This window comes from Lagenorhynchus albirostris, chromosome 16 (genome assembly GCF_949774975.1).
Source record: "Lagenorhynchus albirostris chromosome 16, mLagAlb1.1, whole genome shotgun sequence".
Taxonomy (NCBI): Eukaryota; Metazoa; Chordata; class Mammalia; order Artiodactyla; family Delphinidae; genus Lagenorhynchus; species Lagenorhynchus albirostris.
Window position 1 is genome coordinate 4266915 of NC_083110.1, and position 27987 is coordinate 4294901.

Here is a 27987-nt window from a genome sequence, read left to right on the forward strand (position 1 = left end):
CGAAACACACTTTGAGTTTTCAAATGAAGGGACAGTGTTGGTGACAGTTATCCCTCCCCTCCCAAAACACAGCCAACATTTCTTTGCCTATCTGGGCTGTGCTGTATTAAGCAGAATTAGAAAACAGATTCTGAAAACAGAAAGCATAACATCAACTTTACCCTCCCTAATAAGTTAGGGCCAAAATCAACACGCCCTTTTACTTCCAGTCAAGCACTTCTAACTTATTCTGGTTACTTCAAGCTTGGAAGGGCAGGACGGCCTCACCGGGGCCCACTCCTGACCCCCTGTGAAGCTGGAGCTGAGTGTGAAGGCATGATGGGATGAGCTGCTAGGATGACAGCAACTGAAACCGGCTTTTTCTTTTTCTTTCTTTTTTTCTGCCTGGGGGTGTCTGTTTATGTAATCTCCTAAAAGAGATGACAAACTATGTTAAAGAGAGCATCTGCTGGAAGGCACGGCCCGGTCCACCTCGTGGATCCGGGACTCCTGGTTCCAGAGCCGGAGGAATGCAGCCACTCCAGGAAGGAACGGAAGCCTCAGGACACACTGCAGCCCTGCAGCCAGCAGGGGGTAACGCGATCATCTTCCCCGGCCGCTCACACTGGTTATGTAATGTTCCACAAAATCACGCAGGCCTCTATAAACACAGTTGTTTTTCATGACAAAAATACTTCCACTCCTCCCCAAGCATAAGGCAAGGAACCTGCTTCCTGGGGCCGGCGGTGGCCGAGACAAGTCCACAGGGAGAGAAAAGGCTGAAGCAGTGGTCCCCGGCCGCCCCTCTAAGGAAAGCAGTAAATCCCAGGGGAGGCTGTAGCCAGTTACAACGGGAGACAGACCACATCTGAACACCAGGCCGGGCATGATGGGGACCAACGCGTCCCACAGCTGCAGCGTCCAACCAAGGCAGGCAGCCCCGAGGGCCCCAAACACTCCCAGGAGCCCACGGACAAAAGTTCAAGGAGTCGTTTGAAGGGTAATTTAAGGAATCAATTTCCGGATCCCCACCTCGCCCTTGCACTCCTTCCTGAAAACGCAAGGACACTCCTATCTTCCCAGCAGCTCCCCTCTCACTGAAAGCTTACCTGGGTGCATTGTTTCAAAGTTCAGAAAGCTGTGGGACCCCAAAAAAAGGGGGTAAGTCAAAATGATTATCAGGGAGGTTTCCTTTAATGATTAATCATGGCCCCTTGAACTCAGAGAGATTCCTCATTTTATGTGTCTTAAACATATTTCTGTTAGGGGTAAAAGTTGGCCCATTTGGGGACGTCCTGGATTCAGGGGGAAGAGAAAGAAGAAGAGACGTAGGTTAATGATATGAATTCTCTTAAATATACCTGGAATTTTTCCCCAAGATGCCAAAATGTTCAAGCCAAGCTAGAGACACGCCACAGATAACAAATGGACTTGAACTATTTACAAGTGCATTTCTCAACTACGTGGTTAAAATCAAAATGTGAAAATTCTTTCAAATCATATTGTCAAAGATTCATTCCAACTAAGTCAATCCTCGTATTATTTTCATCTTATAAGATGTTTAATATTTTCGACTTCCTTTTCCCAAAAATAAATCATTTGAACTTGTGATTTACAAAACGAAAAAAGGTCAGATGTCAACTTAAAATGTAAGTTGACATTACATTGCATAAAATGTAAGAGACATATGTGTACTCCCATGGGAGGGAGTACATAGTTTATAAAAGATTATTTCAGAAGGTACAGAGACAATAACATTGGAAGACAAGGCCCTAGCGACACCCCTCAGATGGGGAGGCCAGGGGAGCGAAGCCAGGTTGCAAGGCAGTGGGGAAGCGTCACTACCAGAGACGGATGACGAGCTTCCTCTGAAGACGACGAGGAAGGGTCACTGCAAGCAGAGAGGAATGGCGCCAAAGGGGAGCGGCCCGTGTGGCTTAGAGGGGCAGGGGTCTCCGAGCTCGGAGGGCAGGCGGAATGGGCAGTGAAGGACCTGTGTGCCATGCTGAGGGGCACAGAACACATGCCAGTGTCCAACAGAAGTTTTTAAGCAGGGGCGTGGCATAACTGGGTCGCTGCTTCTGCGAAGAAAACGCTGGAGGCCATACGAAGGATGAGAAGGAGAGGGTGAGAAACTGGCAGCAGGGAGGTGAGCTGGGCAGCGACGTCCAGCAGAGCAGAGCCATCTGTGGGGACGGGGGTGCCGCATCGTGCTCCCCAGTACGGCGGCCACCAGCCACGTGCGGCTCGTTTTCAGGTCTAATTCAGTTCAACGTGAATGGCCACATGTGGCTGTGTGTACCGTATCGGACCCAGGGGCTAAAGAGCTATTTCAAAGTTCTAAGAGGCACGATTTCTCCTGAAGTGAGGCAGGGGCAGTGGAGATGATAGATACTCAAAAGCATTTCTGAAGCAGAACTGGAAGATGATGGCGACCAACTGGACACACCGCTGTGAGGACTGAGTTAAGGAGGACAGCAAGCCTGGTGTAACTGGCAGGCTAGGTGGCTCCTGACATTACAGTACTAGGAAGAAGAGAGTGTGCCAGGGATTTGGGGGGAAGATGAAAGGTCCAGAATGGACGCATTTACTTTGAAATGTATCAAGACTACCCAAGGAAGACGGCAAGAAGGCGGCTAGAAAAAGGTCAGACAGGTAACGATGTGCAGGTCACCATCACAGAGGTAGCGAGAGAGGCCACTAGGAGGGTAGGGTCACCCTGAGGGAGAAGACCAAGGGAACTCCAACATTTCAAAGGTATTGAGGGCAGGAGGGTCCAGCGACAGCAGAGAGAAAATGACCAGAGGTACCCAGAGAACCAGGCGAAGAGAGGGCTGCCAAGGAAGCCAAGGGGAGGGAGACGGGGGTGTTGAAATGGGTGGGGTGTTCACTGGGGTCAAAGCAGTGGAAGCATGAAGGGCGGGCCTGAGGGCAAGCCGGGGATATTCTCTCGAGACCAGGAGCTGCACAGCATGGGCGGAAGGACAGGCGAAGGGCAGGAGCCCAGCAATGAGTGTGGGCCAGGAGGCACCAGAGGGGTGGGAGCGCTGGTGGATGCTGTGAGCAGGCAGGTCCCGGGCACTGACCGCTCATTGGGTGACAGGGGAGGGCACAGTGACATTTAGATGCAGCGGGGGCCCTCGGGCCCCGCTCTAACGCCAGCTACAAGACTACGTCGCCCCTCTTACCAAGACAGTTTCTTTTTCTAGGCCCCAACACAAACTATCAGAAAGGTAGGTAGTTTACCTATTTGTGCCTAAGTAAAAGGGTATCTGGCAAAAAGACATCCTTTGACATCCAGGAAATGAACTGACCAGGAAGCTTAACAGGAATGGACATGATACTCAATCCACAAAAAGCGTCTTGTCATCCCACACCTGTCTGTCACCTACATGCTCACTCTTTAACACCTGATGAGTGGTACTCTTCAAGCAAACTGACGATTCCGCATGGGGCTTAATCACAGCCAGCAGAGGAACACAAGGCACGCAGGATCTTCCCCACCCCAGGGTAAGACCCTTCAGAGGCTCCAGCAGGCTGGTAAGCTTGAGGGAAAGTCCCCTGCGAGAATCCAGCCAAGTTTCTTCCAATCACCTTGGTCTCTGACTTCCACGATCACTCATGAGAGGAACAGTGATCCTCGAAGAGAACCTTGGTTTCCTTTGTGTTTTGGCTTTAACTGACAGGCAGTGGTATTTGTTTCCTCACCAGCGCATCCTCTCCTGTGCTCTGGGGTGTCGGTATATGAGCCCCGCAGCTCAGTAAGGCCAATGAGGAATAGTAACTTGGGGCCACTGGGTACCCACTGCGTGCCAGGTGCCGAGCAAAGCCCTTCCACAAGCGTCCTCAGAGATCTCACAACCAGCTTTCACAACCGGCATCACGTCCCATCACACTTAAGAGATGGGGAAACCGAGTTGCAACTCACCAACGTGGTCGTGAGCTCTGATTCAAACCCGGGGCTGCCCAAGTGTCCAAACCACCACGGTAGGTGCTCGAGAGACAGGCTGATTAAAGGTGGCTCCAAACCTCTCATTCATGCCACTAAAATTACGCTGACTTGTGAATATAATTTCAAAAACTAAAAAAATTTTTTTTAAAATATGGGATTTCTGATTCTCCACCAATCCACCACCCCTTCCTACACACATCACACACACGCACTGGCTGTCCTCTCAGCTTTCTGACCATCGGGCAGGGCTGCTCGGGACACAGTGCATTCGGACCATACATCTGTGCCTCAGACGTGGGAGGCTCGCAAGTGAAGTAAGTTCAAGGGCGCTAACACTGCAGGTATTTAAGAGGCATCTTTTGTAACAGCAGGAGAACGGACTTCATAATCTATTAATACTCTTCATCTCTGATCAGTACAATTTGATAGATACTAAAAGCTGACTTCGGAGTTCCTATTCAAACATAATCCTTAAATCATGCTTTCATAAGTCACATAGACTAATTCACAGAGAGACAATTAGCCTTTGACACTGCACTTAATTTAATAAGCCATTTCAGAGTTTTAATAGAAGCACTAACAGGCCTGAAAGAAGAATGAACTCTTTTTTTGAGACCTTATAACTTACAAATTAACTAATTTTTATTTGTAATGTAAATGTCAAAAAGCATAGTATCAAAGGGTCAGCAATTATAACGCTAAGAAGACACGGGTATTATCTGAGTCAAGGTATCACTGCTCTCACAAATAAGCAAAGAGTATTAATGGTATTTTTAAAGTAAATGCCAAAGTCTCTAACTTAACTCTCAATACCAACTGAGAAAGATGCCCCCACTGTTAAGGAAAGACAGCTGTGAGAATTAAATGAAATAATATATTCAAACGCAAGTCATTCAATGCGTTACCAATAAACTACATTATTAATAGCAAAAAGTAAATTCCCGAAAATAAATTTAATCCCTTAAAAGTATACATATATGTATGTATTTTTTGCTATGCAACAAGCTTAAATGAAAGAAGGTAGTCAAAAGGTTAAAACAATATAATGCTTAAACTCTTACATACAAGATCAGCAAATAATTTTCAAAGGCTATCTACCTACATGATATTAAACTTAAATTATAAATACTTTGATGGTAAAGAACATGTACCAAAAATATATTTATCAGACATAATAGGTGCCTAATAAATGCTTGCTAATTACTTGCCTTGAAAACTTGTTTTATAACTCAAAAATCAAGCAAGATTCTATAGTAAAATAAAACAAATTTACATATTGAGCCAAAAAATTATATTGAAACAAATAGTTTTAAAGGATACATATACCCGGCATATAATTCAAATTTTTTTAAAATAGATCTTTGTTGCAGTATAATTGCTTCACAATACTGTGTTAGTTTCTGCTGTACAACAAAGTGAATCAGTCATATGCATACATATGTCCCCATATCCCCTCCCTCTTGAGCCTCCCTCCCACCCTCCCTATCCCACCCCTCTAGGTGGTCACAAAGCACCGAGCTGATCTCCCTGTGCTATGGGGCTGCTTCCCACTAGCTATCTATTTTACATTCCTAAGTATATATATGTCGATGCTACTCACTTCAACCCAGCTTCCCCCCATCCCCGGGTCCTCAAGTCCATTCTCTATGTCTACTTCTTTATTCCTGCCCTGCCACTACGTTCATCAGTACCAATTTTTTTTTTTTTTTTTTTAGATTCCGTATATACGTGTTAGCATACAGTATCTGCTTTTCTGACTCAAATATTTTAATATCATGTTTTTTCCTGTTACAAAATTAACATGTTCATTTTAGAAAAAACTGGAAAACAAATGCAAAAAGAAGAGAATACGATAATTAGACATAACGCAACCACAAGTGATAACCACCATAAATTTTTTAATGTATCCTATTCTGTTAATGCATATGCGTGTTTAATTTTCCTGTAAAATGGGGATCTATTATATATATTGCCTAGCAAGAAAATTTTTTCATTTAATATTCTGTGCACATTTTCCCATGTCATTAAGAGACCTTATAAAACAAGCTATTTAATTGATTTAGATTACTTGATCGTATGGAGAACCATAATTTAATGTCTTACTGCCAATATTTTTCCAGTTTCTCACAGTATAACTAATACTGCATGAGCATCTTTATATAAAAATCTTTTGGACTGTGATTATGTCATGGGGTAAATTCCTCAGCCCAAATCCCTACACAGTTATTAACCTTCTACTTCACTAAAAACTGCACAGAGCTTGGCCTAGCAGACTGGAGTGGCCAGAGCACAGAGCATCAAGGAAACCTACACCATCCCTTCCTTCCTCCTGCCTATTAACCTTTGACCCAGTGCCCTGGAAGAGCAGCTTTGCTTGACATCTTCAAGCACAGGTATAAATAGGGTTACCTGTCCCCACCTTTCACCTTTGGAGGGGAATGGACAGAGAATCTTAGGTACAGCTTCACACAAGGGGGCAAATGTCCAGCAAGAGACTGGGGCAGAGCACAGACCGCCTGCAACAGGTACAAAAGACTCTGAAATAATAGAAAACAAATAAATGTGTTGGAATCCACAGGCATGTGCCCTGCTTTCAATATTATCTCTTCTTCTACCCTCTTAACACCACACCTCAGCCAATGATATGGTCCTCCTCTCACTGGAAGAATTATCTTTGCACTTTGCTATTGTTAGGTGACTCAAGTTAATAAAGGTTTTCTGTACCTGCCGCATACCCATATCTCCCTGCACATATCACAAACACCAGGTGGCCTGTGTGCAGTCGGGGGGTGACCAGCACTCCAGGTAGGATAGACACGTGGGCCAGAAATACCCACCAAGTGCCAGGTAGACCAACCTGGTCAGAGGGGCTATATGACCTTCCTCTACCCCATCTTCAATTCCCAGCGTGAAAGAACTCTTCCAAAGACTTCCCCGTCCCCTAGCTACTTCCTCACTATAGGCCAGTCTTCATAAAGTTAGACATTACCTAACGCTACTCCATATCTCCCATTTTAAAAAAGGGGAAGCTGATTTTAAGAAGTGACCTCTTTTCTAATGGTTTGTATTCCACAATTTTAACCTCATTCTTCTGAAAGCCAACTCAAGATAATCACCCACATCAAACTACCTGCAGAGCAGTTTGGAAGCTGTTAGACCGGTATGGTGAACCACAGGACTATTCACGACCATTAGGAGAGTATTATGACTGTGATATCTTATAGCTGCTTGTCAACTGTGACACAAAAGTACACAAAATCTGGAAGGCCTTCTGTTCACCAAAAGACAAACGAACCATACTTTACAGAATAAACTGGCCACCGAAGATAAAAAACTGTGAAACACATTATCTGCTTACTTTTTACATAACAAGTTGAAAGTGAATACACCGCGCTCACTGAAAGTGCTTTAAAATCTCTTCTTCATTTCTATCCATTTACGTCCTCCATGAGAGGGTCTCTCTACAACCAGTGTTACTAAAACAAAACGTAGAAATTATTTAGCTATATGTTATCCCCTGCAAATAGGATGTCATCAATCTGACGCTGATTAGATAAATTAAGGAGCAAGCATTACATGTCAACCTTTAAATACTGATCCACGTGGTATTTGTTCAGAACTAATAGCATTTAACATGGGAAACTGCTCCTTTTTGCATTACTTCTGTTTGGTCACAGTCGCAGAACAAGAAAATGTTATGTGTATGATTGTGACTCATTAATCTCCTCAATGCACAGTCTTAGTGAATAAACTGCACAATTCTTTAAATGCCTTTCTTTCTTCCTATGTGTGTTGTGATCCCATTCATAGGAGTGTCATCTTCTGGGTTGTCTAAGGACTACTGAAAACAACAGGAAGGAAACAGCCTTGCTTATTTCTGTAGTTTTTTTTTTAAATGAAATATATGAGAAATTCTACCACGAGATCTTGATAAACAATAAAATATTTGTAAGCTCTCCAGTATCTGCCTTCAAGTCTTACAAACACAACTCCACATGCAACACTGACAAGGACCAACCCTGGCAAATGGACGGGAATCCAGGTCCCAGAACTGGCTCAGGGCTCAGGCCCCCTCAGCATGCGGTGGTGAGGGGAGGGAACTTCAACACCAGTCTCCATGAGCTTGAACTCGGCGGAACACCAGGGCAGGTGTCTGATAAAAGCAGAATAAAGTGAATACATAGAATGAAATAAATAAAGGCGCTACCATAGGGCGAAGCACCTATGTCCAGGCAGGAACTCTGACTTATGTTCCTAAAATGAGCTTAAAAAAGATCTGTATGTGCTAACAATAAGGCCCAAAACACAGAGAGCCACAGATGCTCTCTGACCTTCAGCTAAAACTTCAGCTCCTCACCCAGAATGAGCGGGACACTAAGCAAGACTTTTTCAGTGAACTCAACCACGTTTCTATTCCAAAAGGTATGACTGAAAATATTGGTATTTTTATAAGACCCTTCAGACTAGATTTTTTTTCAAAGGTATGCTGATGGCCAAGCTGCAGAAATCCCAGACCAGAATTAAAAAGCAAAGTTATCGATGGTCTCTCACAATCATCCTATTACGCTGTCAAGGGGATTATGTCCAGGTACCAACAAGGTTCTACGTATTCTCCAAAGGCGTCAAACATGCAACTGTCTCCCAACAATTCTGGAAATTACCTGTAATCTAAACATTCAGAAGAAAGCAACAAGGATTAAAAACTGTGAACAAAATAGAGATACTACTTTAGAGACAAAAATAGAAGGTTCTGGAAACCTCCAACGAAGTTGTGTTTTGAGAACAGAAAAGATATAATGGCGAAAAAATTCTTGATGTGGACTGCACTAGTTCATCTCGATCGAGGGAGTGCAGGATAGGATCTTTCGGGTGCTGTGTGCCTTTTCAATCCACAGCATCTGAACAACAGGACGCCGGAATGGTTTTGGACACCGGAATGGTTTTGGACACAACAACGTAAGAAACGCCCCCGGGGTTCAAGGCAGGGCCCAGCAGGTCTTTATTCTGAGTCCAATAATAACAGAGACACTGAGTGGGAGGTGCTGGGTGAAAACCACTTCTGTGAGGATTATTAGGATATTTGCAATTTCTCTGGCATCTCCTCCCCCCTCTCCCCACGAAGACATGACCCCTGAGAAACCGTCCCCCCTCCAGAAGCAGTCCCTTCTCAAACCATTCCACCAACAAATCAAAGCAACTTAATGTATGAAATACAGGCCCACGCTCCCTGAAGAGGCTGACAAATACTTCGTGCAACAGCCCAGGCAGAAAAAGATAAAGGGTTTGGGTGGCTGGAACAGTGAGATATAAGGGCAAAGTCCAATGCGAATGTTGACCCATTAATGTAAAGTCCAAGCGCACACACCTTCGGCGCGTGTAATGCAGGGTGTAGTCAGACACCAGTCGATCACCAGGCCAGTTTTCCTCCCTTGCAGATAAGTTTAACATTTCAGTTGAGAGAGAGACACAGTCCTCGGAATTGATATACACGTGATCAGCTGATTAGGTTCCACACGGCTCTTTTGTTCACTACAAACAAAACGATGTAAAACACTCCCAAACTTCCCACAGTGTGAACTGCAAACACCACTGGCAGCTGCTCAGCCGCGGCTACTGCGCCCAAACCAACTGAAAGGCTCAAGGCGCGCTCCTCTTCGCTCCAAGTTATCCTTGGCGTCTGTGCTCTCATCGCTCGGGAGGTTCCCTGAATCCTTCCGCGCTTAAGATATTGGCAAAAATTAGCAACCTTGGGGCTCCCCTGGTGGCGCAGTGGTTGAGAGTCCGCCTGCCGATGCAGGGGACGCGGGTTCGTGCCCCGGTCCGGGAAGGTCCCACATGCCGCGGAGCGGCTGGGCCCGTGAGCCATGGCCGCGGAGCCTGTGCTCCGCAACGGGAGAGGCCACAACAGTGAGAGGCCCGCGTACCGCAAAAAACAAACAAACAAACAAAAATCAGCAAACTCCGCACAACCCATCTGCATAGTCTCCTGAGCAGCCAGCAGCCAGCAAGAGGAAACCAAGGCAACTTCCAGATTATCAAGAGGCCGTGACGCGCCTGCTGAAATAAAAACCACTCGGGCCTCTCCGTCCTTAAAAAAACGTCAAGCGTCATTTATTTCAACCAGGAGTTTCTCTTCCCCCCTTTTCACTGGTTAGTGGGGAATGACACAGGCAACGCTCTCACTCAGTTTGACCACCTGGAAGGAACATCTACGTTTGGGGATCACTCTGCACATCCTTGGAAGCCCCCGGGGTGACTGGAGAACACAGAACTCAGAGCCCGCGCACGGTGGCCACTCCCCCGCGCCGCACCACCCTCGGCATCCAGGGGGCACTGACCTTGGCCCCTCAAGCCTGGACAGACTCACATCTGCTCCCCTGGGTCCCCCAGGCAGCCAATCCCATCGATCAGACTATCACTTCACGAGCCTTTCAAGCGGCTGGCAAACAGTCTATTCAGAGTTACTTGTGGGGGAAAAGCAGTGTAATGTTAGCTCATTAGAGGAGGGGGAATCACATGCACAACCGCTTCCTTAGGCTTCGCCCGTGACCCTGTGACAGCTCGTCTCTGAGTGGGAGAGACCCCAGGACCCAAGGGCACTTCCTTCTGAATGACACGCAAGCCAGAGCCCCTGCCATCTCTGGGGAGGTTTCTGCTCCCCAGAAACCCTCTGGCTCCCGAATAAATGATTACTGGGATTCCATTCATCAAGTGTCTCTTAAGCCTTCTATTATGAGTCTGAATTTTAAACAGGGGACGAGGTCCTTTTATTACATTCCCTAATCCACATCCCCAGGAACATTTTTTTCAAAGTTACAGAGTCTGCCTGCAACCTCGTTATTATTAGACTTTACTCTCCCTTCCACCACCCAGAACTAAGCTGCACTTTAAGAAGACAGCACTGCCTCCACTTAAAAAAAAAAAAAATCCACTGAGAACAATATTATTAGGAGATCGACTCTATTTCCAGAATGAAGGTGCTGTAAGAGCAATACCCCTTTCTGCCTACCGACCCTTGTAACCTGAGTCCCTCCCTGAGATGGCACCTGGCAGGACAGACCAGGCAGGAAGCATTTGACAAGCGAGCTACTCCATCGGAGCGCCCACATGGCCACAGGCAAGGCCAATTCCACAGCATAAGCACAGAAGCACGTGGAGGGGCGGCTCCATGACACTGCTCAGCACCGCCTTGAAGTCAGCTGTGGTCAGGTCATTGCGTTCTCCAGAGGATGAGAGCACAAGTGATGCAGACCCTTTCTGGGGTCTTTGGGTGCCCCCTCCCTTTCTAGCCAGCCAGAGCGCAGACATGCCCAGTGGGCTCCCTCCAAGCAGGCCCAGTGGTGGAGAAACAAGATGGAAGGAACCTGGGCCCCTGAGTGTCAGGTGGAGGACAGCAGCCCACCTGCCCAGATCTCAGGCTGTCACACAAGAAAGGAGTCAGCCTGTCTCTTGTCTGGACACTGTACTCTGGAGTCTCTTTTCGAGCAGGGAGAACTACCCTAGCCAATACAGCCCTAAGGCAAAGTCTTCACACACCGTGTGTGTGTGTGTGTGTGTGTGTGTGTGTGTGTGTGTGTGTGTGTGTGTGCGCGCGCACCTTATATATAAACATTAAACTAGTACTGATGAGAACATTTTTCCTGGTTTTGATCATGGATGGAGAGGTTTAGCAACTCAGAACTCCAGTGATAGTGGGTATAGCAAAGGGGGCAGTTAATTAAGTCTAGAATTAGATTCTTTTAATTTTAGGCTGCACCGGGTCTTAGTTACGGCACGAGGGATCTTTTTTTTTCCTTTTTAGTTGCAGTATGCAGACTTCTTAGCGGCGGCATGTGGACTCTCAGTTGCAGCATGTGGACTCTTAGTTGCGGCATGCGGGATCTAGTTCCCCGACCATGGATCGAACCTGGGCCCCCTGCATTGGGAGCACAGAGTCGTAACCACTGGACTGCCAGGGAGGTTCTTAGAATTTTATTTTTTAAGTCAACGAGGACTTTATTTTACTAGCCAATATCTCAACACAGTGACTTAAAAATCTCCTAACAGTTCAGGTTTATTTTCTTAGTCTCCATATAGTGTCATAAAACAAAAGTCAGGAAATTTTAGTCTTCCAAATTGTTGCATTTGAACTAGAAATTACAGTCAGCCCTGTACATCCCCAGGTTCCACATCTGCAGATTCAACCAACCGTAGATTGAAAATATTTTTTTTTAAACTCCAAAAGTTTCAAAAAAGCAACACTTGAGTTTGCCATGGACCAGCAACTAGTTACATTGTATTAGGAAGTATAAGTAATCTAGACATGACTTAAAGTATATGGGAGGATGTGCGTAGACTATATGCAAACACTACACCATTTTACATGAGTGTCCCTGGCTTTTGGTATCTTGAGGGAGGTCCTGGAAACAATCCCTGCAGATACAGAAGATCAACTGTATTCCTCAAAGATGCCTTATTAAAAACAAACAAAAAAAAACTTGTTTAAGAAGTTAATCACAAAGCTAAGAATAAGCTTTGCAAAAATAGATATATTTTCCTTTTCCTGAAGTTTTCCAAGTAGCAGACACAATAAGTGAATAATGTGTCAGGATCCATCGCTTCAGGAGCAAGAGAACTGAGCTGAATGCCCCGAGCTGGCCCTGCAGCACGTGTTAGCAAACTTACAAAAGAAGCACCTGGTGGGACTTCCCTGGTGGTCCAGTGGTTAAGACTCTGCACTCCCAATGCAGCGGTCACAGGTTCGATCGCTGATTGGGGAACTAAGATCCCACATGCCACACGGCGAGGCCGCCCCCCCCCCCCCCGCTGCCAACAAAAAGAAGCACCTGGTTTTCAGAATACATAGGAGAAACCCAGGCAGAAAATGGCCCAATCAAACATGAAAATCACACCTCTGTTGGGAAAGGGGAAGATGAGACTTAATAAAAATACACAAATACCTAAAACAAAATTGTTTCTAATATCACTTGATAATATGATCTTTGAAAAGAGCTTGTGACCAAGGTGGAGGTAAGCCAGGCTGGCGTAATATATTTAAAAATATATGGCAAAGCAGAAATCGCTATGGTGAGTGAAAGAAGCCTTACACAAAGAGTACACACTGCAGGATTCCACTTATATGAAGTTTAAGAACTGGCAGAACTTACCATTGGGGTTGGAGGGGGGAGGAACAGTGGTTGCCTAGGACGGAGACTGGCGTGGCAGACTGGGAAGGGGCCTGAGAGAACTTTCTGGGGTGGCAGGTATAACTTAATAGAAGTATGGGTTACATAGGTGTATACATTTGTCTAAGCTCATGGAATGATACACTTAAAACGTATACATTTCACTCTACAAACTTTGCCTCAAAACAGAATGTGAGTTTTAAACTCATTTATGGTATGTATGCTGAAGTGCTTAGCGGTGAAGTGTACTGATGTGTGTACTTATTTTGAAATGCTTCCAAAAAAAAAAAAAAAACAAAGAGGGACTGATGGGTAGATCGAGGTGGATAGATCCGTATAAGGCAAACACAGTAAAATGCTAACACTGTGGGGCTTCCCTGGTGGCGCAGTGGTTGAGAGTCTGCCTGCCGATGCAGGGGACACGGGGTCGTGCCCCGGTCCGGGAAGATCCCACGTGCCGCAGAGCGGCTGGGCCCGTGAGCCATGGCCGCTGAGCCTGCGCGTCCAGAGCCTGTGCTCCACAACAGGAGAGGCCACAACAGTGAGAGGCCCAAGTACCACAAAAAAAAAAAAAAAAAAAAATTGCTAACACTGTGGAATCTAGGCAGTGGGTATATGGGTGTCCACTACACTAAGTAATTCTTTCAACTTACCTGTATGTGTGAAATTTTGCATGATAAAAAGCTGAGGGCAAGTATATGCTAATATGCTGAGATGTCTTGTTTTAGAATCTAAAGGAGAATGTGAATCTTACCCAGCATTTACTACTACTTCCTGCGACATAAAAAGAGCATGTGGACAGCAAATGAACACATGTTCCAGGGAGGCCAGGGTGGTGGACAAGGTGCTCGGCCTACCTAAGCTCTCACTGTCCAAAGCCATGCTTCCTAAGGCTGCCTCAGTTTAAAACTTTGATTATTCAAAATAATTTTAAAGTAAATCACTTCGGTACATCAATTACCAAAAGTTATAAATTCCTAAATAGAAAGTCTTAAAACAAAACAATGTGACCTTGAATCCCAAATATAATACTCTGTGTGGTATTCTCTGGACAAATAACTGAAGCAGATTCAGTGATTTTATACCAAAACATTGTGGTCAAAAGGTAGAGACTTCCAGTTAATTAGATGAACAAGTCCTGGGGGTGTAATGTACAGCATGATGCCTATAATTAATAATAGCGTAAGGTATATTTGAAAGTTGCCGGGCTTCCCTGGTGGTGCAGTGGTTGAGAATCCGCCTGTCGGTGCAAGGGACACAGGTTCGAGCCCTGGTCCGGGAAGATCCCCCATGCCGCAGAGCAACTGGGCCCATGCACCACAACTACTGAGCCTGCACTCTGAAGCCCTCGAGCCACAACTACTGAGCCTGCATGCCACAACTACTGAAGCCCGCGCTCCTAGAGCCCGTGCTCCGCAACAAGAGAAGCCACCACAATGAGAAGCCCACGCACCGCAGCAACGAGTAGCCCCCGCTCACCACAACTAGAGAAAGCCGCGCACAGCGACGAAGACCCAATGCAGCCAAAAATAAATAATTAATTAATTAATTTAAAAAAAAAAAAGAGCTGCTAAGACAGTAGATCTTAAAAAGTTCTCATCACAAGAGAAAGACAAAACTTTGTAACTATGTGTGGTGGTGTTAACTAGACTTCGTTAGCTAGACTTATCGTGATGATCATTTGACAATATATACAAGTATGGAATCATTATGTTGTATGCCCAAAACCAACATAATGTTATATGTCAATTACATCTCAGATCAAAAAAGTGTTCACTTTCTATCTCTGATGAGTCCAAAATATTTCCCCCTTTAGGTTTACAGACACATTCTATAACCTTTAGCAAATTACAATGGGGAAAAAATTGAACTACCTTACGTGATAAACAAGTTAATCATCATTCCAAAAATAATGTCCATCACTTCTCTTGAAGTTGCTTTTGTTAATAAAGTTCAGTTCAGAGGCTGAAAAACCCAAACCAGGCTAGGATCTGAGTTTGGTTTTAGGCCTCTGAGTAAGTTCATGGAGACAGTACTGCAATCAGGCGAAGGGCTAAGAGACAGTTTGATTTGTATTTGCTGGTCCCCTGCAGAGCCAGGAGTGGCCTTGCATACAAGAGCCCTTCAACAAAAATTAAAACCCTGAGCATTTTCCAAAGCCTAACTCGGGTCCTCCCGTTTCCTTGAATGTTCTCCTGACTATGCCCACCCAGCAGGCCCTCTACCACCCACAGGGTCTTTCCTCTGAAAGAAGCTGTAGTGCCCATCTTACACAGGAATCTTCTAACATACATCATGTGTGGCCATCAGCTAGGCCAGGACACTTACAGTTCATCAACTACCAGGGCAAGCCACTCTACCAAAATCAGCAGACCTAGGAGGTAAACCGTTCTCTTACATTCTCGTACTTATGAATCAGCACCAAGAGGAAGACTGATTCCAGCATCACCCTAAGGCTCCCCTGAGGCCTGAAACACTGAGTTGGCTCATTTGCTGACTGTGTCAGACACTTCCCTGGGCCAGAGCACTGGGACACAGTGACCAGGCCCCTGCCCCCAGGGTCTCACACCCTAAGTAAGGGCGCCCTCTGCCAACCTGGAAACCTTAGCACACCAAAGTTTAAAGAGACCTCAAGACTGTGTGGCCCCGAGTCCCCACTTGAAAACTGGCTCCTACTCACTGCCCTGGAAGCAAAGGAAGTTAGACACGGACGCCGCAGCACCCCCGCAAGCCCTCACCCCACCTCCGTCTTCTGCAACAGCAAAGAAATGCTACTTTGCTCTGCCATGGGATGTTCCAAATGCTTTTTTAAAAATTCTCATCTTTCTCCTTACTTTTACCTTCCCAGAAAGTTCAGTTTTGGGTTGTCTGTTTCTTTGTGTTTGGCCATGCCATGTAGTTTGTGGGCTCTTACTTCCCCGATCAGGGATGGAAATCGGGGCCCTCGGCAGTGAATTCCCTGGACCGCCAGGGAACTCCCCAGGAAGGTCAGTTTTTAAATTTATTTTATTATTTTTGGCTGTGTTGGGTCTTCGTTGCTGCGCACAGGCTTTCTCTAGTTGCAGCGAGCGGGGCTACTCTTCGTTGCAGTGCGGTGGCTTCTCTTGTTGCAGAGCACGGGCTCTAGGCGCACGGGCTTCAGTAGTTGTGGCACGCGGGCTCAGTAGTTGTGGCTCGCGGGCTCTAAAGCTCAAGCTCAGTGGTTGTGGCGCGCGGGCTTAGTTGCTCCGCGGCATGAGGGATCTTCCCGGACCAGGGTTCGAACCCGTGTCCCCTGCGTTGGCAGGCAGATTCTCAACCACTGCACCACCAGGGAAGCCCAGGAAGGTCTGTTCTGAACAGGTGAAAGCTTGCAGGGATGGATGGAAAAGGAGTGAATGCTGTCACGAGGCTGCTCCCTGGAGGCTGAGCCTGTCTGCGTCCTCCTCCAGGCCCTCCCACGGCAGGAGGTACAGCGGGATAAGTGTTTGTGGACCTAGTGGCAAAGAAAATAAGAAGATGAAAGGCAGTGCCTCCTAAAACCCTCCCGGGGGGCCTGTTCCTCACTCCTTCCACGTATCCTAGGCTGACTCCACGTCCCCTGTGCGCTTCAGCTCATCTGGGAAAGAACTGTGAGATGTGATGCCAGGCTGGGAGGATGGATTTAGAAAGCGCCACATAGCCAGACGCACAGCAACAGCAGCCATCAGACATCACCCAGATTTAACCGGCCTAAAATTAGCAGTCGGAGCAGAGTAGTTACTGCACGGATGGCGTCAGAGCTCTTCTGACGGGCTGACTGCCAGTTTTCAACAAATTGTCCTGCTTTCTCTACCAGGGAAACAATATTTTGGAACAGAGCCAGCCAAGCATTTCCGTGGCTGTTCCCATTCTCAATTCACTATTAATGTCTGATAATTCAGTGACAAGGTGAGCAGAGCCATTGTTTTGCTGCAAGCCCTTATTCTTTGGGTGAGTAAAGTATGGTGGAGGAATCCTTTTAAATATTTAAATGCCTGAAATTTATTTAGGGCTTCACATTCAACTGACTTAAACAAAGATGATGCAAAGCTAGCGAAGTATAAAGGCAAAACGAAAATTGGTTTCCTCTGCTCTTTCTTTTCATCCTGGCGAAGACTCGGGAGCAAAAGAAATGTTCTCTGCAGGATCACAGCAGCGCCCTCTCACTTCCCAGCAAAGACGAGAGAACCCGGCTCAATCATCAGAACTGCTACCTCACCGCAAACTGCAAAATTTCTCCCGAATAACAGAGGATCCACTGGCTGACAGAACAAGGCATTTGGAGGCTAGAACAATGGCTCAGTAGCCTGCCCCCCGGCCACCACTTCCCGCTTGCAGGGACAGTAGTGGGATAATTCTGGCATTTTCCTCTGCATGCACTTTCTTTACCACACCCCCCCATTTCTTCTATGATTTATTGAGATCAACAGAACCTCACAAAGCATCTAGGCTGCCACAGTGGGCAGAGAGATGGGTTTAGACTCTAAGAACTAAGATTCATAAAGCCATGTGTGTTCTCGCCTTAAATCTTAGTTTTCACATCAGTACAGGGGGATAATCCCATCAGCCTTGCAAGGTTCTCGTTCAGTCTGCAAGAGACCATAAATGAAAGTTCAAGCACAACTGCTGTTTTGAAGTCTACCTTCAGGAATCTCTCTCCCCAGTTCTTTATCCTGTTCCTAAGTCAAAAACATTAGCCTCTCTCTCTCATTCCTCTCATCATTTAAGACTTTTTAAATAGGAAAACAGATCCATTATTCCAAGCAAATGACTTACGATGACCCTCAAATAAACAAAATGGCTGGTAAATTCGGTGATTTTAGTATTATTTAGGCTAGTGTCTCAGCCTCACCCGCAGCTCTCATCATAGCATACCTTAATACACACATTTAAACAAGCAGGAGTTAGAATGATATCCCCCTGAATTCATGCAATATAGGAATTAGTAGTAGGTCAGGATATTAAAAGACTTCTACCTGTAAAATTAAAGCTATGCTTACAGAGCACCTACTATACGTAAGGCGTAAGTAATGTTCCAACATACTCTGCAATCCTCAAATTAAAAGGACTAAATTAACAGAAGGTATACAATATACTACTGATCGGTTTTAAAAAATCATTATTTCCTGTAGAAATTATCACGGATTGAGAGAGAAAAGAGAACGTTGCACAATTCAGAAATCCTCTCTTTCCAGTTATCTTTATTAAGGAGTCCAAACCAGGCTTGTAAGTGAACTGCAGCTTCATCTGATTCCAATAAGGCCAGGCAGTGTGCTTATCAGTTGGGATCAGACTTTGAAACCTGGGAAAGGTGTAAAGCACACCCTCTCACCCCAGGGTGCCCACCCTCCCCAAACCACAGCCCTCAGAACCGGGCAATAAAGGTCCTGATATAACAGATGGAACTCTGCTGTTACCCTCTTCAGAAACTACTTCTCCATTTCTACCAGTTTGATATCAGAGTTCAATTACAGGTCATTTCAAGTGACCCAGAAAAGATATAAAGTGAGGCATAAAAGGTTGTTTCGGTAGATCATTTACAATAGAAATAATGAGAACCTTAAGGCAACACTTACTTAGTTCAACAAAAGCCAAGACACACAGCTCTTTCATGCTTAAACCCTGGGCTTTCAATCGTGCCTTTATCAAACATTTGCTAAGTGCCTATTATGTGGCAGAAACCAGGGCAGTACAGGGATTACAGCAGTAATGACCAGAAATGTCCCTGCCCATATGGCACGTATATTCTATTGAGGCGACGCAGAAGACAAACAGAAAAATCAATATACAATATCATGTCAGGCAATGATAAATGCTATAGATTAAAATCGCCCAGCACACGGGGAGGCTGGGTGGCGTGCGGATGCCCTGCTCTCCCATCATCCCTTCCAGCCCACCTGCCCTCCAGAGGCTGGGACACTGGTCTCCCTTGCACGAGGGGTGACCGTGTGCTACCGTTCTAGCCAACATTAATCTGCACTTTCAAAGTTGTTCTTACTCTTTAGAAGTTTCTGGATGAGCAAATGATGAGTTACGTCCTTCTAGCCTGATTCTGGGTCTGGTGTCAGCTGTGTGTCGATAGTACAATGCTTCCCAAACAGTTGAGGTCAAGCAGAAACATTGCAAGGAGGATGGTATCCTCCATCACACTATCATTCTCCCCGCACCCCCAAAAAATTCAAACCTCAAGCTAAGCAACCCACAACCAACTCTGGAAGAAAACTGGCCAAAGTAAAAACTGTCCTCAGGAAAAAGAATAAATACAGTAAGTAGAGGGTCCATGAAGGGTAGAATCTGTCTTAAGCTTCCCTCACAAGACCCTTCAGGCCCCCTAGAAATTGTTCCCAAACAGCTGTGAACTCTAACCAGAGAGGGTGGGAGAGCAGTGGTCTCGGGACCCGGCCCACACATTTCAAAGGGTAACAAGCAAGCCTTTAAGATGCAAAAGAAAATACTCCAACATTCATTTTTGTTTATTATCAGCCTTCTTAAAATTTATATCATTATGTTTTATAGTGTCCATATCTTAGCATGGTAAAGTTTTACACATATACGTGTGTATATATATATATATATATACACACACACACACACACACACACACACTATACTGTACATATACACACAAACACATATAGACAGACATGTGTATGTGCACATATGGACACTAAACACAGGAAATTCTGTATAGATGCGATGCACACTGGAAAAAGTTTAGAGACCCTACTACAGAGAAATAATTGTTCTTGGATTAGGGCATTAAACACTCCAAACAACAGCGTGTGTCCTGTATGCAGAATCCAAAGTGTGATTCCTAAAATTTCTTATTAGGGGGCTTCCCTGGTGGCACAGTGGTTGAGAGTCCGCCTGCCGATGCAGGGGACACGGGTTCGTGCCCCGGTCCGGGAAGATCCCACATGCTGCGGAGCGGCTGGGCCCGTGAGCCATGGCCGCTGAGCCTGCATGTCCAGAGCCTGCGCTCCGCAGCGGGAGAGGCCACAACAGTGAGAGGCCTGCATAACGCAAAAAAAAAAAAAAAAAAAAAATTTCTTATTAGAAGCTTCACTATGAAGAGGACTGTATCCCCACCCTATTCCTGAACCATATGAATATCCACTGTTCCACAGGGAACCGAACGATTATCAAAACCCCCCTGAAGACAGTGAAAGCAATCATTATGCAGACTGCACCCGCTACTGTGCCCTAAACACTACAGTCAGAGATTTTTTTTTTAACGTCTACACAATAGTTTGTCTCAGCATACATAATTTTGTGTTCACCCAAGACTTCTTACTTTTTTTTTTTTTTTTTTTTGCGGTACGCGGGCCTCTCACTCTTGTGGTCTCTCCCGTTGCGGAGCACAGGCTCCGGACGCGCAGGCTCAGCGGCCATGGCTCACGGGCCCAGCCGCTCTGCGGCACGTGGGATCTTCCCGGACCGGGGCATGAACCCGCATCCCCTGCATCGGCAGGCGGACTCCCAACCACTGCGCCACCAGGGAAGCCTCCAGTAACCATTTTTAACACTAGCTCTTTACCTAGATTTTTTTGTTTTGTTTTGTTTTGTTTTACCTCAGAGTAATTGAATACACCACTAAACAGCCTGCTCTGGACTCCTCTGATTTCCTCAACAGCTCAACTAACTGGGAGCTTCTTCTGGCGGATGTAGCAATACACAACAGTGAAAAATAGGGAGTAATCCAATCGGTGGCACTCAAGACACCCCTTATGGCTGAATGCTTATTTGTGAAATAGGAAAAAAAAGAGTACCAACTAATGAAAACACTGGGAAATTGGGAAAAGGTGGTTCTCGTCCCCAACTATCTGAAAGCAATTCAAAAGAAGACAATACCAAACTGCAAGGTGAGTTCAGGGAAGTGCACAACATTCTGCTTCTTCCCACCATCTTTTTAGTGCCTGAAGCCTCCAGGGGTCACAGTTCACAGTGTGGCCCCCGCTTCTCAGTCACTCAGTCAGTCACTGAACATCTATTTCTTAATCTCCCACCACGTAGAGCACAGTTCAAGTTACTAGGGACACACTGAAAATGAACTCAGGTCTTAGAGTACCTTGGTCGGTAGGACCAGCAAAGATGGCCTGACGTGCTCTTTCGGGATATCTGTGCGGAAGAGGCATTCAGTAATGGGCTCGTTATAAGAAATTAAGAGCATTAGTACTTAACTATAACCAAACCTAGAAGGAAACTTCCGGAGGCACCATTCGTAGTTCAGCCAGTTTAACAATTCTATCAGCAACTTAGGTAAAATATAAAAAACAATTTGATCTAATGTGCAGACAGCATTTGTTCGAGAGGGCAGGCAAAGGTGCTAAGTAATAGTATCAAACTCCCAAAAGCGTCATGGGAAGGACAAGCTAAAATAAAGTTAGACAAAGTCCGATAAATGTTAGGTCTTGCAGTGACATTAGGACAGGACGGGAAGACGTGGCTTCAAGACAGCATGTGATTAGGACCCAGAGGCTTGAGTGAACAGGAAACTCACTAAGTCTGGGTAGGAAAGTGAATGTGAACTTGGACTGTATCAGTGCAGGCAGGACACGCAAGCTTAAGGAAGGGCACCCCTATTCTACTCTGCGCAGGTCAAGGTGAGTGGGAAGACTTTGGCTCTGAGCCCCACTTGGACAGGTATTGTCCAGTGAACAACTGGAACATCTCTACAGAAGGATTAGTTCTGCAGGCCACCAAGCAGGGGGGGGAATTCAAATAAATAGGTAGAATTAGATTTCGACTCTACAGGTAAACACCTCCTAGTGGTCAAAACATGAGAAAGGTGGAACTCTCCACCCCTTACTAGATCATGTGCAGAGTATATAAAGGGATCCAAGCATCAAAGAAGGGTTAGTTGAGCTGGTCATTGATTTCCAAACCCTGGTTCTTAGCAGTGTTCACTGGTCTGTGCAAAAGAAATAGTGTCTGTGTATGGGTGAGTATATATGCACATGGGGGTAATTTTAACCAATGCCCTCTCTGGCTGGGAAGAACTTTCCTTAAGTCAGCAGGCATACTCTTCCCTTTTTTTTTTTTTTCTTTTCTTTTTGGTGTATCAGTGTGAAATGCATTGATAGTAGACAGTAACCGCTGTTGTAAACCTTCAATACATCTATACCACAACATAGTGACATCTGACAATCCCTAAAATTTGATTTTTGTTTCCGATTTTTAATTTACAGGTAGATAAAAACAAAAAGTAAAGGAACGACATAAAGGGACCTTATGGACTTTGTGGTACAGAGAGGCTATGACAACTAGACTCAAATTACTGCATCTCTTCTTCTTTGCTATCACCCAAGTTGGCTATACAATGTTGTACAGGGAGAAAAAAAATCTATCTATAGCTATAGCTATATATCTATATATATATGTGTGTGTGTGTGTGTGTGTGTGTGTGTACATATACACATATCTCAAGGAATTAGGTTATGCTAAATGTGAAATCTCCCAAGAAACAGAACCTCTACTGTGGGTAACATCCGGCTCCTCTGGACCACTCTTTGGAACCAAAGTTTATGAATCAAGTTCAGAAAGGATCAAAATAATTTACCTCTGAAGTTCTGAAGCATTTAAATTCCTATCACACTGTTAACCCTTCTTTTAAAAGGGGTCACAGCTAGATATGACTGCAACAGAAAAGCAATTTCGGAGTCATTGATTTCCAGGTAAACTAAGTAAGCTATAACTCTCGTGAATGTTCACATACAAACTTATCATAAACCAAAGAAAGAAAAGACACGATCGTGAAAAAATATAAACTATCCCAATCAGTCATTTTCATTAATCCATACATTTATTTGAAACATTAAAGAAACCTAAAATCTTGGTGCTGAAAGGGATCATGAGAAAACTTTATCCAAACTCATTGGTGCCACAGGCACTAGAGGCAGGAAGCTAGAGGTTCCTGTCTCTCCTGCCTGATGCTCTTTCTATCCCATCACCCTGCAAGGGAACCAATTACATTAATAGAAGGAGAAAATCTGCAACACAGTTCCCTATATTCTTTAGGCCTGTACTTCATATTTCATGCAAGTTCAAAACAGATTAAAAAAAAAAACAAAAAACCCTTTGCTTTTCAGCTAACAATAACAGTCTGAATTTTCTTCAAATTCGGCATGTCTTTGAAGGGATTTGTAATCCTAAACCGTCACCTTAAGTAGATCGTAAGTTCAAAGGCTCACTGCGTTCCTCAATCTCCCAAAAACAAACAAACAAACAAACAAAACACCTTTGCATCTACCAATCATGACTGGGGTTTGGGGGCTGTATCAACATAAACACAGTTCTTTGCAAAGTATGCAGTAAATTCAACCCCTTTTAAACTAGTTTTGATGACCAAACACAGCACTTTCAAACCAGTTTCAATTACCAGACAATTGCCCTTTCAAGGTAGCTCACTATTATTTCCTCACTTTGAAGAAGAGACAGATTTTCAAAATGAATAACCCAATAACCCTTTTGCCTCAGGTAAAGAGATCCCCCAAGGTGCGCAGGTGTTTACCAAGCTCAGGTATCAGGGAACCCTTCTAAATACCATTCCAGTCTCAAGAGAAACAAAATAAAACAAAACGTACAAACCCTGTTACACAGCTTTAACTACAATAAGTATCATAATAGTCAAATCCTGATACTGATAATTTCCCTCTTACATTCCAGAAAATTAAAGCTTTTTGAGAAAGACTAAGATTTAAAAACATCAAAAGTATGTGATGGAAAATATACACTTAAATCAACTAGGGAAAATCTGCAGCCCATACTCTAAAGCCAGAAGCTCCACTTCCATTTATCTCTTGTTTTATTTTCCAGACCAAATGCTTACACTGCTTCTTACCCAAGTTCATTTCACCCCATCTATAGGTAGCATATGGGTACTGATAAAAGCTGTTTCTGATTTCATTTCATTCCCAACTTCCCAGATGTTTGCGAGAGAGGTTGTGGTTTTTTTTTTTCCCCCTTCAGCTATTTGCGAATATGCTCTGATTTAGAACCAACAAATTTAACATATCGTATTTTAGGCTGGGCATGACACAATAAATAACAGCTATAATGAATGTCGAGATATTTCACCAGCTTATAAATAAGTTTGCCTACGTTGGCAAGACTTCGACAGGCTGCCATGATCTTGTTTTAGAGAAAAAGTACTGAAAACACATAATTGAGAACCTGATGCTACCAAAATGGCCAACTACAGGCCACTGTACTTTAGAAATGAAACACGCGATATCAATTGGGGAGAATAAAGACGGCCCCAACACAATCCTTGGTATGACTCATGCATGTATACTTCAACGCATCTCAACAGAGGCTTTAGGAAGAATCATTGTTATGTGTACCAAAAACTCAAGAAAGACTGCACTTTCTCATGAATAATATTCTTTTATACTTCTCTGAATCAAGCAATGAACTACTAAATTAAGCAGAAAACATCCTTAGCAGAAATGTTATATAAATATAATTGCAAATCTCACTGCAGCACTTTGAATTACTCAAGTCAAAACAGACATCCTTAAATTTCTGACTAAAAACAGTAACCAAGTTGTCCCTTGAAATCCATCTTTAGGAATGCCAGAAATAATAGGCCACCTTTTGATGCCTGCATAAATATTGGTTTTATAGGGAAGTAATGTATTTCAAGGAAAGCAACAGTTTTGGAGATATTTTTTTTCTCCCATTACTAACTGGAAAACTGGAAAAAATTACAACCTGGATTGCAGACAGGCAACTCAAAAGCGCAGTTTACTAAATGCCTGTCATAAGAAAGCCATCTAGTGTTAACATTTAGAAATGAAAACTGCAGACAAAAGAGGCAAAGAAAAGAAACATCTAAGTGACTATTTTGAACTTACTGAGCAAACCTATGAGAATCCCCAAGATTCTTTGTTTACAAAAAAAAAAAAAAAAGTCCATCCTTATTAAAAACCGTGTCTAAATCTAAACAAAATCCCAAGACTGTGCAATTGCAATTTTTACCAAAATCAGGTTTTGGTGACCACCATTCTGTGACCAATGCACTTGATGTTTCCAATACTCACGCTGGAGTCATCCTGGGCTGAATTAATTTAACCGAAGCAGGTTAATGATGACAAATATCTCCCAGAGGGGTCATGCCAACTTGTTTTCTCTTCCCGAGAAGGATCGGCTCTCGCTGGCAGACGATGAACCGAGACTGATTCTTTGGGTTTGTGGCGCGGTTGAAAATTAATCCGTAGGTGCTCGTGGGGATACTCCCGGGACCTGGCCAAACGAGCTTCCACGAAACGGGGGCCCGAGCAGGACCGCGAGCCGAGGATGGAGCGAGACGCGGAGCCGGGGAAGCCGGGGAGCCGTCGGGCCCCGAGGAAGGGCGCTCGCCGGCCGCTGGGACCTTACAAAGAGGGGCGGGCGCCGCGAGGGCTCGCGCCCCGGGCACACGCCTTACCGGGGAATAAACCCCGCAGCAAGTTCAGCAAGTGACCCCGCCCGGCGAGCTGGGGAACCGCGCCGGGCAACCTTCTTCTCTCGGGTTAGTCACGGAGGAGTCGCTGCGCGCCCGGAGAGTCCTCCTTAGTGCTCGCGTCTACGAGACGGGAATAACCTTTCAGCCGATCGATAAGTTTGAGAACGAGCGTTGGCGGCTCCTCTCCCACCCCTGGCTCGGGAGCGCGGGCACATCTGCCGGCCGGACCCTCGCCCCGCGCCCCGGCCCTCCGTCAAACCCCGAGGCGCCCCCGAGGGCGACCCCTTCACCTCGGGACAGTCCCCGGACACGACCCGGAGTCTCCCGAGCCAAACCCTCCTCGCCGCGAACGCACCTCGGAGACGCAGTCCGCCGGGACCTGCTACAGCCCGCGAGCGCGCGGCGGCGCGTACCGGGGTCGCCGCCTCGCCGCCCGCCGCTGCCCGGGGCTGCCCATCGGCCCGGACCCTGCCCGCGCCGGGCTCCGGCGGGAGGCGGCCGGGACCCGCCGGCTGCGGCTGGAGCGGTCGGCCTGCGCTCTGGCGGGCGGGCGGGCGGGCGGGCGGCCGGGGCGGGGGCGCGGCGCTGCTCCTCCTCCTCCTCCGTCCTCCTCCCGCTCCGCCGGCTCCTCCCGGACTCCCGCTCTGCCGCGCCGGCTCCCGACACCTCCGCCCGCCCGCCCGGCGGCACCGCCCCCCGCCCGCCCCGCGGCCTCCCATTGGCAGCCTCCTGCCGGCCCCCTCGGCCCCGCCCCGCGATTGGGCGCGGGCGCCGTCCGTCCCGCCGCCCCGCGGGGCTCGGGGCGCAGCCGGTGCGCGGTTCCCAGGCCCCGAGGCGCGCTGAGCTGGGCGGCCGGGAGGGGCTCGGCGGTCTTACTGCGGAGGGCGCTGCGCGGGGGCGCAGCCTACCTGAATCCGCAGTCCGGCGGCGCTGTCGCCGTCCTCCTCGGGACTCGTTTTCACCCCTCCCTCTGGCACCGATAAGTTAAAAACCCCGAATCTGTTTCAGGGATGTCGTAATTGGTGTCTTCCTGCGTTCTCAGGCACAGTTGCCGAAAATTCTTACTGAGCAAGACATAATCTTTTTTTAATTCCTACAGTTTGAGAAATGTGATTCTTAACTGGGGAAATAGATGTGTCTTGGGTTCGCACGTTGAGCCAACCAAACCTGGCACGTTGGCCCCGCAGTGACGTGCCATCTGCTCTGCCCTGGCTGCCTCGGCCTTACCGGCGCTGGTCGTGGCTAAAGGTCACTGTACGGAGGAAGTCCTGGACTTCCTTTGGTGCTTGAAGGTAACGTTGAAGGCTACGAGACGAACAAGGGGGCTGTTGCGCTTCTTAAGAAACTGAAGGCCTGGAATAATATCAAGAAGGTCTGTGCCTCTGAGCAAATGCGCACTGGCAAAGGGCAAAGTGAGACACCACGGGGTGTGCACGGCAGGGGACCCTGCATCATCTATCGCGGGGACGATGGCATCGAGGCCTTGAGGAACATCCCTGGCTCCCTAATTCTCCTCTCCCTTTAAAAGGAATGATTCTGCTTAATGTAAGCAAAACTGGACGTTTGGGAACTTGCTCCTGGTGGACAGCGTTTCTGATTTGCTTTCAGCAAAGTCAGATGATCTGTAGGGCACTTGAGTCCTTCAAGAGTAACTACCACCTTCCCATGCACAAGATGCTCAACACAGACCTCGGCAGAACCCTGGAAAACCCCAGAGCACCGCACAAGAAGAGTCATCGCAGCGTCCTGAAGAAGAATCCGCTGAAATACCTGCGGGTCATGTTGGATATAACTAAACCCACGTGCAAAGACCGTGCAGCTGGGCATCATTCTTCGCCAGGCTGAGAATCACAAACTCCAGGTGGATAGGGCAGCGGCGGCGGTAGAAGCCGGATCCGATGGGGAGGGGTTCCAGGCAAGAAGCCTTTTGTAGGGAAGAAAGCAAAGGAAGCCGTTGGCATAAAGAAGCAGAAGAAGCCTTCTGTGGGGGGCTGGAGGAGGAGGCCGCAGCTACCAAGAAACCGGCCACTGGGGAGCCCGCAGAAAAGAAAACCCACCACAGAGGAGAAGAATCCTGCCGCATAAACTTAGATGTGTGTACCCCTTGAAGGTCAAATCATTTTGGACAGCTCACTTTGAATAAAGACCTGATCAAAGAGGCAGTGAGAAACACACACGCACGCACGCACGCCCTCGAATCTGGCTCCGCGCCGCCCCCCTGCCAGTGTCCCTGCCCGGCCTCCACTCTATGGAGTGGAGAGAATCGCGCCCGCCGGCGCTTGGTCCCCGCGCCTCCCCCCATCCCACCGCAAAGAGCCTGAACGTCGCCACAGCTGCCGGGCGCTGCGCAGGCACCTGCCACAGGACGCCGCAAGATCGCCGCATCGCTGTGTTCACAGGAAGACAGCGGGGAGGGGCAAGCCCTACTGTGTGCCGACCCCCGAGGG

General features: G+C 46.5%; 1 protein-coding gene and 1 pseudogene across 4 annotated transcripts in view; one reads left to right on the forward strand and one right to left on the reverse strand.

Annotated features, from left to right (window-relative positions):
- The window catches only part of SIPA1L2 (signal induced proliferation associated 1 like 2), a 236701-nt gene that overhangs the window by 194543 nt on the left and 14171 nt on the right, over positions 1-27987 (reverse strand). For 2 of the 4 annotated variants that reach the window (XM_060127137.1, XM_060127136.1), the window contains exons 1-2: positions 25896-26035; positions 15936-16570 (exon numbers count right to left, since the gene is read on the reverse strand). The gene's annotated coding sequence lies outside the window, so the exon portion shown is untranslated. Of the gene's footprint in view, positions 1-15935; positions 16571-25136; positions 25624-25895; positions 26036-27987 lie in introns of those variants that run through there. The other 2 variants (XM_060127134.1, XM_060127135.1) reach the window with 2 other exon arrangements.
- Positions 2892-27711, forward strand: LOC132507483 (uncharacterized; annotated as a pseudogene).